At 36.7% G+C, this 20,912-nt stretch overlaps 1 protein-coding gene across 2 annotated transcripts in view; it reads left to right on the forward strand.

The window, feature by feature from the left end:
• The window catches only part of LOC120418485 (neogenin), a 259,674-nt gene that overhangs the window by 81,123 nt on the left and 157,639 nt on the right, over window positions 1–20,912 (forward strand). The gene's annotated exons all lie outside the window — the stretch shown is intronic.

Here is a 20,912-nt window from a genome sequence, read left to right on the forward strand (position 1 = left end):
ACAGAAAAAAAATTGAACTCTCATAATTTTCATGGCACGTAACTTTACGAAAATCTGAAATCGTGAAGATTTCCATCATTGTCGTGATTTTTCCTTCAAATATATAAACTTTGCTTCGCTTTCAATATTTTGACAAAATTCCTTCAACAAGTTGTTTAGAATAGTGCCTTACACATGCTGATTCCTTTTGGTAACGATTATCCCATTCCTTGTTAAGTTATGGAAATCGTCATTAATCAATGATTGCCAACTAGGACGTCAATGACTGTGCCACAAAATTATATAATTTTTGAAGCACAATTGATTTAGATCAAAAATTCCTTCAGTGGCTTCAAAAGGCAACAACCGGTAGGGTAGAGTAGTCATCAATGAGACACGGGGAACAATGATAAAATGGCTCTCACAAGTCGTAGTTTCAACCAATCAGGCTCATATTTGGGGGAAAGGTGTGTCTACTGGATACACTTCTGCCATATTAGTGGCTTTGGTTATGGACGCTCCCTTGAAAAGTAATTCATAAATGTTTGATTATGGGGTGTAAAAGTAAATTATGGACAAAAAATACTTTTTCGCTCGTAGGCTGCCATTTACACAAAAACTAATATTTCTTCAAATTTCTTTCGACGTTCCATAGGGATTAAGTTGGGCTACAATGTCCTTCCATTAGGTTTGACCAAAATTTAGAATATACCCAGAATCCAGGGCTGTCTCATTGTTCCCCACTCATTTTAGCCCATGGGTAACAATGAGACACTTTGATTTTTCTTCAATAAACTTTTCAAAATCGATGAAAATCTTTCAAAACATGAATTGAAAGTGATTTTTGGCATATTTATAGAGTTTAAACTTCATTTAACCAAAAATACTAAGTTATTTGTTATTAATATATGGATTTTACAAAATTTCAATACTTTTTAGTGTAACTTTTGTTATTAAAAGTTTCATGTAGGCAAAATTGCTCTAAAATGTTCAAGGCAAGTCACCTGCAATGGAACAATACAAAAACATGATGTTTTGCTAGAAAAATGTTGATTTTCGTAAAGTGTCTCATTGTTCCCCAGCTGTCTCATTGTTCCTGCCAAGTGCGTCTACAATGAGACAGTTGAATAACTCTGGCTGTAGATGTCGGATCGATCTCATATTTTGGTCAATGTTAGAACACATTAAAAGAAAGATAATGCAACTAAAAGCTCATTAAAACATTCTAATGAAAAAATTAGAAAAATCGTTGAAAGTTGAAAACCAAAAGTGTCTCATTGATGACTACCCTACCCTACATGCTGATTCATTTTGGTGCAGAAATTCGTTAAATTGAAATCAATACACAATTTTTTATAGTGATGATTAATTTTCTTCGAAAATGATCAACGGCTTCACCTTAATATAATGGAATTTTCTGATCCATTTTGTGTCTTCGGCAAAATTAAGAGTATTGATTAGGACTATTTAAAAAGAGGTACACGGACTTTTTGCTTATTTTTATTTTTTTTACGAAATTAATTTTTCAAAACCCAAAAACAAAAGCAAAAATCTGTAATTTTTTTTTGATTTTTTTAAATTTTGATATGTTGTTGAAATTGAAACTTTTGAGCCACAGAGAAGCATGGAGAAGAAATTGATGTCGAGTTATAATTTTTTGTTAAAATAGAAGTTTGAGTACAAAACCTGTTTTCATGATATAGCCACTTAAAGTTTAATTTCAAGTGAAAACTTCTCATTTTTCGATTTTTTATATTTTTTTTTATTACAGACCATGATTGCTACTTCATAAAAATATTTTTAACAGTTAGAACATTCAAAAAAAAAAAAAAATTATTGCCTATGACAGATTGGACTCTGATTGCTGAAATACAGCGATTAAAAGAAAAAGAAAATATTTTTTTTATGTCTTTTCAAACATTCTCATATTTTCAAATGCCAATATCTTAGCAACTAATGCTTAAATTTTCAATGTTGAAAAATGAAACATTTGTGATTTTTTTGATCTTTTTGAAAACAATATTTATAAAATTTTGGAATCGAGACTAATATTTCAGAAGGGCCTAATATTCAATTCATTGCTCATTTCAAATGATAGTCTTGATTCAAAAATATATAAAAATATTGTTTCCGAAAAGATCATAACGAATGTTTCATTTTCAGCATTAGGCTTTTATTCAAAGTTGTTGTCACCCCCCTCCCCGTTCAAAGTTGTCCCAAAAAATCAGGGGAGAATTTTTTTTTCGAAAAAAAAAACTTCAAAATTTCAATGCAAATTTAAGTGCTGCTGAAATCAATTTAAAATGCATTCCCCTGCGTTTGTAATCATTTTTAGCATGTTTGGGTTAATTTAAAAATCTATTTAGTTTTTAAAAATTTTCTATGTTTAAATTTTGACAATCTTCGACACTATTAAAAAAATTTAAAAAAAAAACGAAAAACGTTATTTTTTTAGTTAAAACAAAACTTTAGGTGGCTATGTCTAGTCCTAGTTCTCATCAATATTACAACTTTGTCGAAGACACTAAATCGATCAGAAAATTCCTTCAAAAGTAACAGATTTCCGAATATTTACGTACCATTTTTGCCTTCCTCACCTCACTGAGGTAAGGCTATAAAATCACTCGAAAAATGAACTTCTTAAATACGACTCCTGGATATACCTTCACGTATACCTATCGACTCAGAATCAAATTCTGAACAAATGTCCACACGATTATCTCAGAACTGGCTTAACTGATTTTGGACGGATCCGCCCTATTATGTTCGTTTTCGGCTCCCCTAAGACCCTATCAAATTTTATTCTGTTTAGTAGAGTACTTTTAAAGTTTAAACATATCATACACATTTGCAGGAATTGAAATTGCATTGGTTTTCATGTAAATAAAAGTTAATTTTCCTTGAAATTTTCTTAACCTTTTTTTCAAATTTCAGTCAAGATCAAATGAATAATTGTAAATTCTCAAAAAATATTCTATACTCAACAATTCAAAACATGTCATTTCTATATATTTTATTCCTTTTTGTCAATAAACACGTCCTGTCATAACAGGAAATAATATAGACGTCAATGGCACGACAACTTTCTGGTGCAACCATCAAATAAGTTCCCTTTCCCTCGCCAAGTCAGTCCTCTGAAAACCCTTATACGACACGTGTAAATTTGCTTATATCTCCCCAATATCCAATTCACCAATTTCGCCAAACATCCGTCGCACGTGCTCATTTGCCATGCACCCTGAAAGTTCTTCCGTTCCTCTCTTCGCTGTGAAAAGGGTTGTGTCTCATCCGGAAACTTCCCTCGCAGGTGACAGACAGGACAGGGGGGATTCCACCTTCATGCAAAATTACTTGTTTATGTTTACTCTTCTTCGATTTTACCTTCCCACATGGAGCCAGAAACTGCAGTGCGAAAATTGACACCTCCCATCCCCTCCCCTCCCCTTCCAAACTTCCTCAAGGGAAATCAAAAGGTTTGGTCCTCCCACGCTCCAGCCATATGGTTCGTCCCAAAAAGGGTTGAATCTTACCTGCCGTGACATCGTGACAGCAGGCCCTTTGTGTGTGTGTGTTGCCGGCTTGCTTTTTGTTTTGACACCTGATAACAAACGTGTCAATTTCTGGTGTCATATCTTGCGAACTGCCATTTGTCAACGGAGGGGGTCCCTTTGTTGTTGTTGTCGTCCTTTCAAGCCTTCTCAACGATGACATATGGGTTGCAAGGTGAGCACACGTATACGTTAGAAAGTTCACGGCACCGAACTTTGGCTTGACGACGTTCAAGCGGTTCGGGCCGGACAGTTTGTCGTAGAGTTGTGATATAGAAGGTTATCTTATTGCGAGGAGAATGGTTCAGAAAATTTTTAAAAGTTTGGTCAACTCAAAATTCGAAACAGTGTCGAAAAGTAGAACTTTTCGATACAAGTGCTGAAAAGTTGGTGTCACTAGAATGACAGGAAAAGTAATTATTTAAAAGACGGAATAGCAAACGGCCTGCTAGGCAGATCGATCCCGGTTCTACCGTTTTTTTCGCCGCTACCATACCGCTGCTGTCCTCGGATATCCCACATTTGGTCATATATTATTTTTCTACCATTATTGTGCGCGCGCTTCGGTCGTCCGATATGGTCACCGTCGATTTATGCTCTTTTCAATGGGCTCGACGTCGCCGTTTCCTCCGGTTTCTGGACAGGTTGCACCTCTCGCCAATGGCGCACGTTCGTTAAGGGACGACGGCGCGCAGCGTTTTTTGCTGGCAGTATGTGCTCCTGCACAATCAAATCTGCTTTGAATTATTGCTGTGTTTATTGCATAATAAACTTCAGCCGCAGACATACAGTTTGGGGAGATATACAAACACACGCAAACGGCACTGGGGATGGATATGAACCGTTTTCTGAAGAACTGGTACAGTTCAACCGCTCTACTGTGGTGGTGCTGGAGTTGGTCTACTCCTGGTTTGAGGCTTGGAATGCCGTTCAAGGTGGACTCCATGCTGGAGCTGGGTGCAGCCAACGGACAAACGGTCGGTCAGCTTTACAAAGTCGTTCCCAACTATACCCGCTACTGTCAGTAGAGGGGACTTGGGAAAATGATTGAATATATTGTGCTCATCACTAGATGTTCGTCTTTTGAGCTGCTCTTTGAATGGTTGAGGTTGTTTAACCAGAATTCAATCTACAAGTGAATCAGTAGCTTCTTACCTACTAAGAATTCGAGTTTTTTTTAAATATTTATTTTATTTGGTCCAAAGTCACCACATCAAACGATTCCAGAAGGCACCCATATTCTCGCCAGAAATGATCCCCAGCAATGTTTATACGACAAACGGAACCCCAGTCCGTACCGCGGGGTCAAAATCGCGTGGGAGCTTCCAGTTCCTTATCAATTGGATTTTTTTTTGTGGCTCGCGCCCTCACAGTATTCTGCGGTTGTTGCGCTCCAGGTTTGCCATTTTTATTGCGGAATGGCAAAAAACAGAAATCGCTCTGCTGATGTTTTTCATGCCCTTGCAGGGTCCGATTGTCCGGGAGCCGTACAATGGGCTTGTCCAAGCGACTAATAACCGGTCGTCGGAAAATGGTCGGGAACTTTGTGGTGATTGTTAAAGTGCAATAAAAAGCTTGTAATGGGTTGTGCAGAAGGTACAAAAGACTTTTGATTAACTACCCTCGGTCAACAAAATGTGGCCAATCAACTGTTCAACATTGTTAGGTGGATTTTTTATGTTGCACATGCGGTTTTTATCTATAGAAAACGTCATACAAAGTTGAAGTTGATTGAAGCTGCAATCCAGAGTTATTACACGGTCGCCAAAAACAATAACATTCATTTCCAATCCTTCGATTTGGTCACCTTTCGATGGATCAATAGCCGATAAGCGGCCACAATTCAAACACCCCCGCTTAATTTGTGCAGATTTCGACCATTACTCTTCGTTAACTTCAGAACGGATTTTCACCCAACCCAACTTTTGGTTTGTGGTTGCCGAATGCAACAATCAGACTGCAATCTATCGCACGGGTGCAAAGCCCCACCGTAGAATGCAACTTAGTTTTGAATGCACTTTCAACTTTTTTTTTACTTCCTTTTTTCTATTTTTTTGAGCAGCTCCATTTCGATTGCAGATGGCGCGTGTTGTTGTGCATAGTGGGATTTGTTGAACATTCTTTTAAAGATTAAAAAAAAAATTTGCATTTTCTGTTTAGAAAATCAGCGTCCATGTTTTTTTCTCCAGGATTTTTCTCTGTTTTCCAATGATATTTAAATGATTTGGAGGTAATTTAAGAAACTTTTTCCTTGCACAAAATTGTACTTCCCTTGGAGTTTTTTTTAAATTTATTTTCAAAATAATATTTTCTCTTTTCTAAATTCCTTCATCTTTTTTCTGTTTTGCGTTATATTTTTCAAAATTATTGTTCAATATTTAAATTATTGTATTTTTTTTCAAATTATTTACTTTAATTTCAAAGTAAATTGGGACCCCAAATATATAGTTATGATTTTTTTTATCTCTCTACTGCCCAAATTTTGTTTTAGATTTTTTTTTATTTTTCTCTTGTTTAGGAGGTCATTTCATGTTTTTACAGTCACTGTTTCAATGTTTTGCTTGTTTTCCACATTTTCTGCTTTAAAATGGCACCATTATCATTTAAATTGTTGAATAATGCATAGTGGCATAGTTTGGGACCCTAGAAAAATTACTGCAAACTTCTTTTTTCTTAAAATATAGGAAATGTTAGTATAAAACACAGCCAAAGTTGACCCCTGAAAAATGATATTTAAAAAAAACATGAGCAATTCTCTACCAAAACCGGAAATGGATTTTATTTGTATTTTTTGATTTAGCTCAAACCTTGTGGGGGCCTCCCCTATGACCAAATAAACTATTTTGTGTGATTTGTTCATCCATACAAGTCTCCATACAATTTTGGCTGCTGTCCATACAAAAATGGTATGTAAATATTCAAACAGCTGTAACTTTTGAGTGAATTTTCTGATCAATTTGGTGTCTTCGACAAAGTTGTAGGTATTGTTGAGGACTTTTGAAAAAAATAGGTACACGGACAAAAAAATTACAGATTTTTAAATAAACTTTTTTTTCACTAAATCTCAATTTCCCAAAATACGTATTTTTTTATTTTCGAGATTTTTTGATATGCTTTAGGGGACACAAATCCGCAACTTTTGAGCCATAGAGAAACATGGTCAAAAAATCTGCCGCCGAGTAATGATTTTTTGAAAAAATAGTGATTTTTAGAAAAAAAATCGAAGTTTCATGCAAAAACAAGTTTGACATTATACATTATATATAATGGTCCGATTTTCAATGTTAATACGTGAAAAATTCGTGAAATTTTCCGATCTTTTCGAAAAAAATATTTTGATTTTTTTTAAATCAAGACTAGCATTTTAAATGGGCGTAATATTCAATGTTTGGTGGTTTTTAAAATGTTAGTCTTGATTTAAAAAATATTTTTTTCGAAAAGATCGGAAAATTTCACGAATGTTTTATGTTTTAACATTGATAATCGGACCATTAGTTGCTGAGATATCGTCATTAGAAAATGGTGGGTTATTTGGTGAGATTAAGAAAACTTCAATTTTAGTGTTCCTTTTTCTTAAAGCGGCTCTATCTCAGCAACCCGAGGTACAATCTTCAATGTCTCTCAGACAATTTTATAGCAAATTTTCTGAACTTCTCAAAAAAACAATATTTTTAGAAATGGTCACTTATGGTCACTATTTTTAAAAATTGAAAAACTGCAAATATTTCGCTAAAATCAAACTTTCGGTGTCTATATCTTGAAAATGGAGCCCTTTATCAAAAAATCTGTAAAGTACTTTTCGATTGCAAATTCAATTTTGCATTAAAAAATAATGTCAAACTTGTTTTTGCATGAAACTTCGAATTTTTTTTCCAAAACTCACTGTTTTTTCAAAAATTCATAACTCGGTGGCAGATTTTTTGACCATGTTTCTCTATGGCTCAAAAGTTGCGGTTTGTGTCCTTTAAAACATATCAAAAAATCTCGAAAATTTTGGGAAATTGAGTTTTAGTGAAAAAAAAGTTTTTTAAAAAATCTGTAATTTTTTTGTCCGTGTACCTATTTTTTTCTCAAAAGTCCTCAACAATTCCTACAACTTTGCCGAAGACACCAAATTGATCAGAAAATTTACTCAAAAGTTACAGATGTTTGAATATTTACATACCATTTTTGTATGGACAGCAGCCAAAATTGTATGGAGACTTGTATGGGTGAACCAATGACGCAAAATAGCTTATTTCTGGAGCAACATTTGAAAAGGGCGCATAAGCATTTTGACAGCCAGAACTATTTTGCAAATTCAGAGCCAACAAGTAACTATTTGACAAAACTCGCAGTGTTGTAAAGTTGCTGAGAAGGCCAACTATTGGTTAACATTTCGAGTTTTGCGAAAAAGTTTCCTGTTTTCTCGGAATTTGCAAAATAGTTCAAGCTGTCAAAATTCTTAACCGCCCTTTTCTCGTGTTGCTCCAGATTTGGTCATAGGGATGGCCCCCGCAATGTTTAAGTCAAATCAAAAAATACAAAAAAATAATAATGGTCGAAATCGGCCGATTTCGTAGAGAGTTGCTCACAATGGAAAAGTAACGTAAAACAAGTAAAACTTCCAACCCATAAATTTTCAAAAAAAAAAATTAAGAGTTCTTCTTTTCAATGCCTTTTAAAGATCAAAAATTGGTAAAAAAATTGATTTTCGGCGATCTTTTAAATCGAATCCTGTCTAAAGGCGGGGTTGGGTTGTAGAGGGTTAATAAGCCCAATTCAAATTTTATATTTAGTTTCGTCAAAAAAAAAAAAAAAAAAAATAATAATAATAATAATATAATAATCATTGTGTTACTTTCTGGGTTTTAACGAACTGTCATTGAAGGGTTTCAATCGTGTGACTTGTTCTTGCGAGTATATGGTTAAATTCTGTTTAAAATGTGTTTGATCTACAAACGAAATTTGGCAAATGTTGTGAAACTTTAGTTTATAATAATTATTATTATTAGTTTCACAAAATGTGTGATGTTACAAAATTCGTTTTTTTTTTGTATAAAAATATTCCAAAGTGATTCCAACCTAGAGTTTTTTTCATTAATTCATTGATAGTTTTTCATAGCCTTAATTAATCTTTAGAATTTAATTTTGCTTCAACATTTTCAAAATTTGACTTTAAATTGTTATTTTGTCCCTTTTTCTCGGCCACGACAAAGACCGATAGACAAACACTTTTATTAATATTATAATGGCCTTACTTGTGGATTTAAATTTAAATTTAAATAACAATTGTGTTTTTTTCATATGTATATGAAAATGAGATTTACTTATACATTATGTTTCATACAAAAATTTGTAATCCATGAATTTGTTTACAACGCAAATTAAGATGCAAACATTGAAAAACCAAACAAGATAAATGTAACATTATTGAAATATTTTTAAGTTAGCTCAAAACAAGAGATTTACTCTTTTTAGTCCTCAAAAAATTAGTCAAATTTGGAATTAATAGAATATTAAATAAAATTTCTAAACATGTGTTATTTACAGTCGACTCTGTGGTTGTCAATATCCAAGGGACCGTCGAAGAAGAGAATCATCAGTTTACAGAACGATGCAAAATGAAGACTCGATTGAAAATATGTTTTTCTTGGTACCCAGCTATGGGAGAGAATCATGGCAACGTCCAGCAAACAAAAACAAACTAATGTCAAACACCCTTCAAAGCTTCGTTTCGCAAAAAAAAAAATGTCTATGCAAGCCATGAGATAGTGACAATATTGACAACCGGAAGAGATTTTTAAAGCAAACAGAATCCAAGGGACCGTCGAGGAAGAGATCCTTCAAGCAAGAGAAAATATCGAGGAATAAAGACAATCGAAGTATGCAGTTTGAAGGGACTGAAGAATTCATCGATAGATGGAGCAATATTGATATCGAGAAGATCGACAGCCAGAAAGTCGATTGTATTACAAATCTTGAAACAAATAGGTTTTTTTGCAGACTCTCATTTTTCCAATTTCAAAATTTGTTACAAAAGTATCAAAAATACGATACTCAACCACATTTTCCAATATAGAAACAGATGGCACTAAAAACCCCCGTTCGTTGTCACCATCTCGCGAAGCCGCTCCATTCCCGCTCCGCGTCAAATCCCTATCTATTTCGCAGACAATTTGTAAAAAATCCTACCCCAGAAAGAGAGCTGCGGCGGAAAAATTGAAAAACCACAGACACCACTCGTCCATAAATTATTCCGTTTGTTATTGCTGCGCTGAGGCCGTCGGGCTATTTTCCTGCCCTGGCCAACATAATCCTAGGCCACACGACGGCGGAGCGGGTTGGTTTTGGAGGGGGTGTTCACTCGCACCCCTTCGGTGGGTGGGTGGTTAAAGGGACGGAAAAATAATCCCACTTTTCGGTTTCCGGCGCCTATTGCGTTGGTGGTGGTGGCCGTTTCGCGCCAAAATAAATACAGAACCGCGATTTTCAGCTTGCTAGACTCATCGTTGTCGACCATTAACGATCATTCGATAGATACTTCCGCACCGTTTTCATTGAGGGAAAATCGCGGGAAAAGGGGCTCGCTATTCAGTCACGACGACTCGCAGTATTGTTTTGTTTTTCCACGAGGAGTGGAAATAAAGTGCTTGTGGGATATTTTGTTTTATCAGTGACCGTTTCAGTAATATATGCGTTTATGGGCATTTGAATGCAAGTGTGTTCTTTGGGTGTCATTCTTTTCAAGTTGAAATTTTAAAAACTTAGTATTCAGGTATTCTTTGAACAATTATGCAATTAAATTATATGAAATATACTGGATCCTTTCTGGACTTCATTGGCTTAGGTTGAATCTGTATCAATTTCTCAACAATGTTTTATTATTTCTGTGTAGATTTAATACATTTGAATAATTGCAAAACGTGAGATCAAAATGTAATCGTCAACTATAATTCAATAAGCAATGAATCAATTCAAACTTCAACTTATATATTTCGACACATCCATGGATGCATCAAATCATTTGCAAGCAATTTCACTTTAACTTCCTGACTAATTTCTGTCACATTTCGTTTGGCTCACCCCTTAAATCGGATCATAGAGACTACATTCCCTACGGGGACCGGTCACTGCCATTCCGGACATTAACGAACACTATTGACAAACAAACAACCGGTGCTTGGCAAAAACTAACTGCAAATAACAATAATAGCTCGTTATGGGCTCGTCCAAACACTCCAGGGATCGTTCGAGGCAAAAATTCAGACAGGATGGGGATGAGCTAATGGAGTTCGGCGTATAATCTACGGGGTTTGGTGTATTTCTAGGTATACGTCCGGATTCATGAACTAGCTTTTTGAAAAAAAAGTGAAGGAGAAACCATATTTTTGGACTGCGTCCACCAAAATGGACAGTCGATCTCAATTCCGGAGACAGCTTGACACGTTTAATTATAGCTACCCAGGGGATACACCTCACAGTGGGACGCTTTTGAAAAGCCATCAAAACATTGGGACATAATTACATTATTAGATTCTGTCACGCCCTCTCGTTTGCTTCTCAAATGAAACCACGTGGCACAATAGTGTCACACAGCGTTCATCTTGCTCTCTCTAACGAGAGTTGGGACCAAATTGCTGAAGTTGTTGTTGCTGCTTTAAGTGAAATATTTTTCCGAAAGACGATTTGTTTCAAATGTGGGCTTCAGTCTTTCTTTTTCCAAAAACTTGTTTTTAAAATCTTTCAAATATTTATGAAACAATTTTCGTAGATTTGCGGTTGAAAACTGTCAAAGAAGCTCAACGTAGACTTGACAGCCTAGAATTGACTTAAACAGCTTTCGACACAAAGGCAAAAGTTTTCACTCAAAACACGTCAAAACTTTGTGTTTGTCTTCGGCGTTATCTTCTTTTTGGCGGAAAAAAATCCTGCCTATTCGAGGCTCATTCAAATATTCATGAAATAAAAAAATCCGCCTTGAAAACAGAGGAGGACATTATGAATTTCAATCTGGTTGAAAAGTTTTCTCACTCCCTCACTCTCTCGTTGAGATCTATCAACCTCGTCGACAGAATCCGACAAGTCGCTAATCGATTTTCTTCTCTTTTGTTTTCTTTCCAGGTTGGTAACGCTCCTCGATAATGGAGGAGGTCCCCCTTCCTCTCTCCTCTCAACACTACCCAGTGTTATCATCATATTCGGTGACAAATGAATGCAGTAAATCATGGTGGGATGATTATTTGGTTGACTGGCGCCACATCATAAATAAAATATGTATACGTTTGCTATCGGGAGCTTTTATCATGTATTTGGAGTGTGAACAAAGTGATTTTGATTTTTATGGACTCTGAATGTATTTTTTGCATCATGACATCTACACAGAAAGAATAGAGAAGAAAAATTATGTTTTCGTCATATTTTTAAAATATTTTTTGAAAACATCTTTTTAATAATCTCCAACTTACACGGACGCTCAAGCCTCCCAAATTCAACTCGCTGGCACTCAGACATAACTACCAAAAATCCGTATTTTAAATTTTATCATATATTTTTTGGGGACAAAAATTTTGAATCTTAGAGGGGTACGGCCAAACATTTTCCGCCCAGTCATGATTTTTGAAAAAAAAGCAGTTTTTTAAAGAATAGTTTAATGTAAAATGAATTTCGAATTACAGAAATTTTGATAAAGTATTTTCGAGATACGGTGACTCTAAGTTTAATTTCAAGTGAATTGCAGTGCCTTTTCGAAAAATATATTTTGACAATTTTGAATCCAAGACAATCATTTCAAAAAGGGCATAAAATAAAAAATTCAAAATTTTTAGTAAAAATCAAAATTTACGTGGCCATATCTCAAAAACTTGATGCAAATTTCTTAATGTTACTTTTTGATTGCAAAATATTTTTTACATTAAAAACTGTAATTCCATCCTGCTGTTATAACAGCATGAAGTTGGTACATCAACGCTATGCTGTTAGAATAAACGATCATAGATTTTTAAGATATTTCTAGAAGAGATTGAATGTTATTGTCAATAGAAGCACCAATCTTCCTGAATGCTGAATACCGTTACTAATTGTCTAAGTTTGTATTTATTTCCGGCTGTGTTTACACAGTTTCCTTCACCAGAGAAAAGCTACGAGACATAATTAATGAACTTGAAAACTATTATTTGTCCATAAAATTGTCATAATTTCCTCTTTCCTCTTTTCTGAACACCATACAGTCAGTGGCAATAGATTCCCCCCGTTCCGTATCGAAAGCCCAAGTTTGTGTTTGTCTTCCTGGTTGACGTTTCTTGTTGGCTTTGCCTCTCTATCAACTTCTTCGCCGAAGATAGTGGAGTTATTTGTTTGAACGTTTCATTTTTGTCATATTTATTGGTTGCAATATAATTTCCACGTCTATCGAGTGATCTTCCTCCCGGGACGGAACCGTGTCCAGCATCTACCCAGAGAGAGAGTGTTCCGTGGTGCCATTTATTGACTCTATGCATTATGGCTTCACTTTGCCACGTGTGCGTGTCTTTCGTTGGAGATCCAGCCGAGGAAGACCGGCGGTGGTGTTGTTTACTGTTGGCCAGACTGGTCAAATGAAGACATTACCGAGGCGAGGTGATATATCATTTGTGATGGTCGACGACCGTGGAACCAACACGGGGCAACGGGAGTGGGTGCGCATAATTATTGTCGCCACGGCGTTCCGGAGTGGCCACTCCACAAGCGTTTGTGTTGAACGCTGCGGTTCATTGATCCGCATGAAGTTATTAGGAAGTGATTAAGTATGACAGTTATGCGCCATAATTAGAGGCACACGTTCTGCTAGGCTTGCGACGATGATTGGGCTCTGAATAGATCTTCTTGAGATTCACATTATTACATTGTTTATCAATTAATTAATTCTAATTTTATATTTGTTTTTACTTTAAAAAATAAGTGAATTATGACATGTTTGAGTTTTTCTTCTGTTACTGCTCCTCAAGCTTCGCTTTCCACGTAGCACAGCCACGGAAACTCGCTGTGAGCTTGCCACCGCAATATGCTCACTTGACGTGTGACTTGTGTTGCAGAACGATTCCTCCAGCTTTTCCTTTCGTTGAAGACTACTCTTTGAAGTTCCTTGAGAAGTTGTAAGAATAAAGTGTTTTTATAGTTAATTGGCTTAAATATGTTGTGCTGACCAGTAAAGCTTGTATGCAATCATCCACGGATAGCTTAAATTTAGAAAAAAACAAAGATTTTCCAATTTACATGTAATCCTGTAAATTCCTTTTTCCACAAAACCAAACAAAAATAATCACCTGAGTTGGAACAAATTTCACGTTCTTTCGCTTCGATGGCTACCCATTGTGGGAGGAAATTCCCCTTGTGGGACGGCAAACAATGGAAAGTCAATGCATTCTAATTAAGCGATGCATAAATATGGCTTCCTCTCAGCCCATAATTCAAATCGATACATTGAAAATGGGGCGAAAAAACTTATCTCTTTCTTCCGTTTCCATTCATCTAGAGAGTGCATTCATTACTCAAAGGGCGGTAGTAAGACAGGGAGGAAGCATAAGTGCGGTGTCTCCGTTCGCTCCAATAAATACTACTTCCCAGCTAACCAGCCGATACGGCACGATTCACCATAGCTTTATTCTATACGTTCTATATGTAGTTCATATATGTTTTCATTGTTATTAGCTACTTCTTTGTGGTGCAGCTTTCATTTGTTCCATCGTGAGCATTATTATTAAGTGAACTTCTCCGTGGAGCAATCTTCCAGCAGTGCAGCGTACACCCAAGTGAAAGTTCTCTGACAATGATGTTCAGTATACGACAAACTTGCACGAAAATTTGACTTTTTCCATTTGGGTGTACTTGATACCAGTGCAGCAGTTCTACACCCGATTGCAAGTGAACTCCACAATGGATACAATATGTGAGGACCATATATCCCCATCGAGCGGCAATCGAGTTCACGACACACGAAGAATGGAGTGCTGGCCGTGCTTCCCAGATTCGCTGCCACCGGGAGATATAGGGTGAAAATTCTCCAATCTAATAACGAATGGGCTTCCGAAAGTCTATAATTCCTGCGGCGTAAACGAACCACGGAGAATCCGTTCAAGACTTCCAGCGTAGATATGTGTGTCGGTTGGCAAGTATGGCATGAAATATGACACCAAACGATGAGGTTTGAGGGCAAAGTTGTTGCATTTTCACACATTGACTCGGTACGGGATTTGCGGTTTTTCGATTCATGGCGAAGAACTCCGAGATTAGGTTCTTCGCCGAGAAGTTGTCATTCCAGCTTAATCAGCTTGGTTGTCAGAGCCACCAGTTGCACGCGCATGTAAGCGGTTTGTTCCACTCAGCGTTGAACGGATGACAAGATTTGCTCGATGATGCGGAATGTTGAAACGATTTGTGGTTTGCACCACCACACGCGTTCTCACTATCTACTGGTACATACACATGAAATCCCCAGTAAAATGATGTACCAATACCATCTGTTCATGAACCACTGAATTGAGACAAAAACGCGATAAACCCCCAGATTTTTCGATTAATCCCAATATTTAAACGATTACCAGCACCAGCCGATGCGTCCACTCGAATCAACATACAAATTCCGGATTTCCGGGAACGCAACCCGTCCCAGGTGTGATCCGGTTCGTAATCCCCTGGTGTGAGATCGAGAGTGCGGCGGGATATTTGATGTGCCCTGGTTTTTCGGAGGGAATGGCACACACGAAAAAAACTGAAAATTTAAATCCACCCGCTTTCAACAAGTCCCACTTGGGTTTAATCCTGTTTGTCCAGCAACTGGACGCTGCCGGCAGCTGGTCACGATGGCCCAGACTACCCAGGTGCGCACCTGGGCTTCCAAACACACACAAGCCTCGCTGATGACCAGTTGGGCGAAAAAGGGAAAAGCATAAAAATGCTTATTCCCGACAAAATGCATCCCAACTGCCGGGAGCATCGTCTGGATTCAGAGACAAGTTATTGGAACATATCATACAGCTTAAAAACTAAAAAAACTAAATTTAAAAATCTAACTGCTGCTCACAAACAATGCTCCTAAAAAATATTAATCTTATAAAAGTCATAAAACTTCAATACAGGATGGCAAGAATTTTGATTATTTTTTTCGCAAAAGTCAAATAAAACTCTTTAACTTATCAATTGATATAAATAATTCCACTTTAGAACAAATACTATTTTCAAATTACATAAAAGTGCCCACATAATTTGTGGGTGGTTCCTCAGTTCTCACCTGTTCTCACTATTTTTTTTCAAAGTTACCTCTGGGTTATTCTCCACCAACTCACATGAAATCCGAAAAAGTTTTTCCTTATTTGTAAGATGGTTTAGAAATTTGATTTGCGATCGAAAAAACATATATTTAATTTGAATATTGTTAATCTTTTCAGGTTATAGCCACCTAAAATTAATTTTCGCGACCACGTCTGAAAATATAAAAAAAAACGTTACTTAATCCACTATTAGGTGGTTGGTGCCTTCCGCACATTTAGAGGGTAATGCTATCCAAAATAGATATAAAAGGGCGGACCTTTCAGTGGTCTATCAACTTGATGCATTTTTATACCATCAGATTGGGTAGTCAGATCTTCTTAATTCAGGGTACTTATGTGCTTATAACTATCCAACGATAGGTCACATGATACATCCGGACAACGTTTTTGTCAAAATATCTGAGATCCGGCCTCTTAAAAGTTCATAAATAACGCTTAAGTGCTTATAACTTTTGATAAGGTCGTCAGATCTTCAATCTATTGAACTCGTTGTAAAGATCTTTTGATTACCTATCCAACGACAGGTCGCATGATAGATCCGGACAACGTTTTTGTCAAAATATCTGAGATCCGGCCTCCAAAAAGTTCATAAATAACACTTAAGTGCTTATAACTTTTGATAGGGTTGTCAGATCTGCAATCTATTGAAATCGTTGAAAAGGTCTTTTGAATACCTTTCTAAAAAAGTATAACATGACGAGGTTTCTTACAAAAACAACCCTTATTACAATCTTCCGGACTTTTGTTAAAATCGTTTTTTTAGCATAACTTTTAAAGTACTTAACTAAACTTTATCATTTTCAATAGCGATTTATGGGACCCCAAGACGGATCAAATGTGACCAAAACGGTCCGAATCGGGTCAGCCAGTGCCGAAATAACTCAGTGCAATTTTTTTTGGTCAACATCCCACCACACACACAGACATTTGTTCAAAATTTGATTCTGAGTCGATATGCATACATGAAAGTGGGTCTAGGAGGTCAAATTAAAAATATCGTTTTTCGAGTGATTTTATAGCTTTTCCTCAGTAAGGTGAGGAAGGCAAAAAGGACGATGATTTTCATAAAAAAAGATACAAAATAGCTGTCATTTGCCGTTATAAAACTGTCAAAAATCGAAAGACACATGTAATTTTCTAAGAAATTTAATGTTCCTTTTGAATCCCAGCGATTCCACGTCAAACCAAGTTGAGTCAAATTTGGCATGGGAGTTCCTTGGGTAAAATAATTGGAACCGTATTTTTATGTTTGGCTATTACGGTAGTCCAAAATAGAGTGGCACAAAAATGGCATTTTTCATGTATTTTGCAAAAAAAAAAAAAATCAAAAATTTATAACTCCAAAATGGCTGAATTTCAGATGGTCACGCTGCAAAAGTGATTAATGAAAAATACTATGACATTTCAAAACATCGCTTATAGATCAAATGAAACGTAACTTATCCAAAAATGACGGTGAATATTCATTTTCAGGATTTTGAGATAAAACTTTTTGAAAATTATTATTCGGTACACTAATTAAACATAATGCACCATGCGTGTCCAGAAAATTACGTGCGACCTCTTAAAAACAATGGTTTGCTCCCAAAGAAATATTTTTTGAGGAAGCTCAGAAAATTTTGCTGAACGACTATTCCCACTCACGAAATATTCTAGCAGAGCTGGTTTTGCCAGAATCTTGCTAGAACGGTAGAACATTCTGCTAGGATGCTATATATATCCAGCTCTGTTAGAACTCTGCTAAAATTTGGCTAGAACTTTGTTTCTGGGTTCGAACTTTTTTTGTGGATTTTAGGGATCTTGTCGTTAAATGCTTCCAAAATTGACCCATTTTGTTAAATCTGAGTTAAGAAGTAATTTAATTAAAATTGAAATCAAATTTTTTAGTTAAAATAACTTATTTCAGGGTTGCCAGATCTTCAAAATATACGATTCATCACACTTGAAAATTAACTTTGCATAGGGTTGCCAGATATTTACTTTCATTTTATGATTGGAACGATTTTTTGGAATAAGTTTTTTTTCTACAACTTAAAAAAATACCAAAATACAAAAAGTGGAGCTTTTTAACCCCTTCCCGCCCAGAACAAAAACGAGATTTTTTTTAACGTTTTACATTATTACTAGACACTGAATTGACTAAAATGGATGAAATTTTAATTGCTGATAGATACAATTCTACATTAAGCAGTGCAAATTGAATCAGGTCGAAAAATTGACTGGTCGTCGAAATATTTAATTTTGAAGTTGAAAATGAGTGGTGCTCTGGAGTAACCATGGGCGTTAGAGGGTTAAGATGTTTATGATTTAATTAAAAAAAATGCTCTTATATTAATGATTGTAACGGCACTATTTTCGATATCTAACCTCTCCTTATCTGTGGCTGTGTCCCTCGAGGAGTGGCAGCAGCCGCGGCTACACACGAGCACACGTTCGAATCATGCTTGAATCATGAGAATTGAGATTATCATAAAGCGTAAGCTTTCCGTTGTTCGCTTTGTTCCGAGCAGGGGTCTCCTGCTTTTTTTGGGGGAACCCATATGGCCCGCGCGATCCTGGCCCGAACATGGAACCGATGGCTGGCTGTTTTGTGTGTGTGTATACAACACGAAATCAGTTAAATAATAAAAATAAAAACTCTCCGAGGAAACGAAGCAGGAACAAATTGGTAACCGTGTTAAGATTTTGGTACTTTTTTTTTGTTTGGGAAAAAATGTTTCCGAGAAAATCTCTTTAAGCCTCTAATTTGGAGGTTCGTGTTTTTTTTCTCGGTTTTTTCGTTCAAAATATCATAATTCTGATAATAAAATTATGTTTCCAGCAACTGCGAAAATTTTCCACGTCTCTAAAAAAAACGAAAAAAAAGTCAAATCGTGCGCCACCCGGGAGTCACCGTTTTCTGCTGAGCTAGGTTGTGCATTTTTAAAATTTTGACAGCTGACAGCTGTTTTACGTGGCAAAGATACATGTGTTTACGTTGTATGCTGCCTCTCCGGTTTCTCGCCGAGGCGTCGGCGGCGGCTGCAACTGGATTAGACTGGGTTGTTTTCGTTTCATCTTAGAGGTTGTGTGTTGCTACTATACGGCAAGGTCTTGGCTTGGCACAACCAATCGTTGGGGTGATACTCTCTTACCAGCATGGTTTTCTTGAGTTGATATTTTTTATTTGACAGTTTGAAATTTGTTTAATTTGAACCAATTTTACGGTTCTTCCAAACCTTTGAAGTTACAATTATGTCAGCAGAGCATCACACACACAATATTTTGCTTCCACAGCTTCCCAGCATCCTCCACCACATGTGTGTGTGCGGTCGAGGCGAGAAAATGCAGTTTATGCTGCTCCAGCAGTGCATAAAAATTTCACTTTCAGCAGTCAGCGAAAAAAAAAGAATGACTGTAAACATAACAAGAATAGATTTGATGGGTGTGAGATGTGCTGCGAAGTGGATCGCGCTTGAGCATCGTTTTGTTATGCTTGCGTGTGTGTCTGTTGCGTCTGGAGCATATTATGCTGTCATAAATTATTGTAAATGTGTTTGCACAGTGTGGATGCTGTGCTATCAAAATATTGCATCTTAATTACTTGAAAATAGATCAACGCACGAGGAGGTTATCACAACATAGCTCACATGGGAAATCGTTTGAGAACTTATGGAAGACTAATTCATGTTTTGAGATAATTTAACGAAAATCATTCTGTTTTCCAGCCTATTCGAATCGCCGGTTCGAATACTGTTGGTTGGAAACTGGAGTTCCATTAAAACGACTCTTAATGTTTGACCTTTAATTAACAAAAATGATAGCACGCAATGTAAACAATAACAAACACGTTTTGTTTGGCTGACCATTATGTGCATTGTCTCGAAGTTTGGTTGAAGTAGGCTGCTGAAGTCCCGAGTTATAATTACAAATGTTTACGGTAGTCTAACTTGTACGTGCGTCAAACGCGTTCTAACCTGAAATCCCTTTGGCCAGTTGTCGCACTTACATCAATTTTCAGGGAGTGACAAGATAGCACGACAAGATTGACACTACTTTCATATGTAAAGTGACAAAAATGCATGGAGTTTTTTCGGATTTCGTTGAATATCTCAGGATTGAAATCGAATTTTGGAGATCTGTGAAGGTCAAAAGGTGAGGCATTGTGAGCTGCACAAAATGGCGTTCTTAACTAAATTTGGCCCAAAATGCACGTACGACAAGTTAGCACGACGGCGACGAGATGAAAATGATGGGATGGGTTCATTTCTATTTACACGATAAACCATTTTAACGAGTCATACAATTTGAAGATCTGGTTACCTAGTAGTGTAATTTCGGTACTGTAAATTTATGCCAGAATGGTTGAAGGCCACAATTTGTTGGAATGAAAAACGATTTTTATTTATTACCAAAACATTTTTGAGTCAGGTTTGTTGACGTAGTCATATTAGGAGACTTGGACAACACAATCAACTGTAACTGTTTCCCAAGAGACTCCAACTCCACCATGTTCTCCAGCTTGTTCTAATCAACAGCTCTCCAGCAGCAGCTCATCTTGTGCAATCGACACCCGCGTCAGTTACATGGATCTTTAGCCATCTGACGGGGTATAATTTTCAACACTTTTCTCGAGCTTCCCTCGAATGGCTCGTCTTCCACGTCCACTCTTTCTTCGAGATGAACAAAAAATTAATATATGTTTTTCGGATGAGCAGCAGCAGCATATCGATTTCTTCTCAAGCAACCGAACAAGAAAAAAGCTCGAAAAGAAACCACACTTATAATAATAATAATCGGTGGCCATTGATGCTCGCTCGCTCGTCGTCGGCAGATGTTCGGGAAGAATTTGATACCAATTTGGAAGTGAATTTGCTGCTCGGCGAAGAAATGGCCTCCGTATTTTTTTTCGGTCGTTGGTGGTTACGACGAGACTCTCGAAGAGCTGACAACAAGGACTACAAAGGCCCATTTCGATGAACTCGCTGGAGTGGGATATTTGGCTTAGGCTTTCGGCACACACATGTATCGAGTGACATATGGGAGGTCGAGCAGGTCGTGTGAGGATGATGGGAGTAGTAGCACGTGTGGATTGAATGAGGAGCAGGATTTTTGGGTA

This window comes from Culex pipiens, chromosome 3, assembly GCF_016801865.2.
Source record: "Culex pipiens pallens isolate TS chromosome 3, TS_CPP_V2, whole genome shotgun sequence".
Taxonomy (NCBI): Eukaryota; Metazoa; Arthropoda; class Insecta; order Diptera; family Culicidae; genus Culex; species Culex pipiens.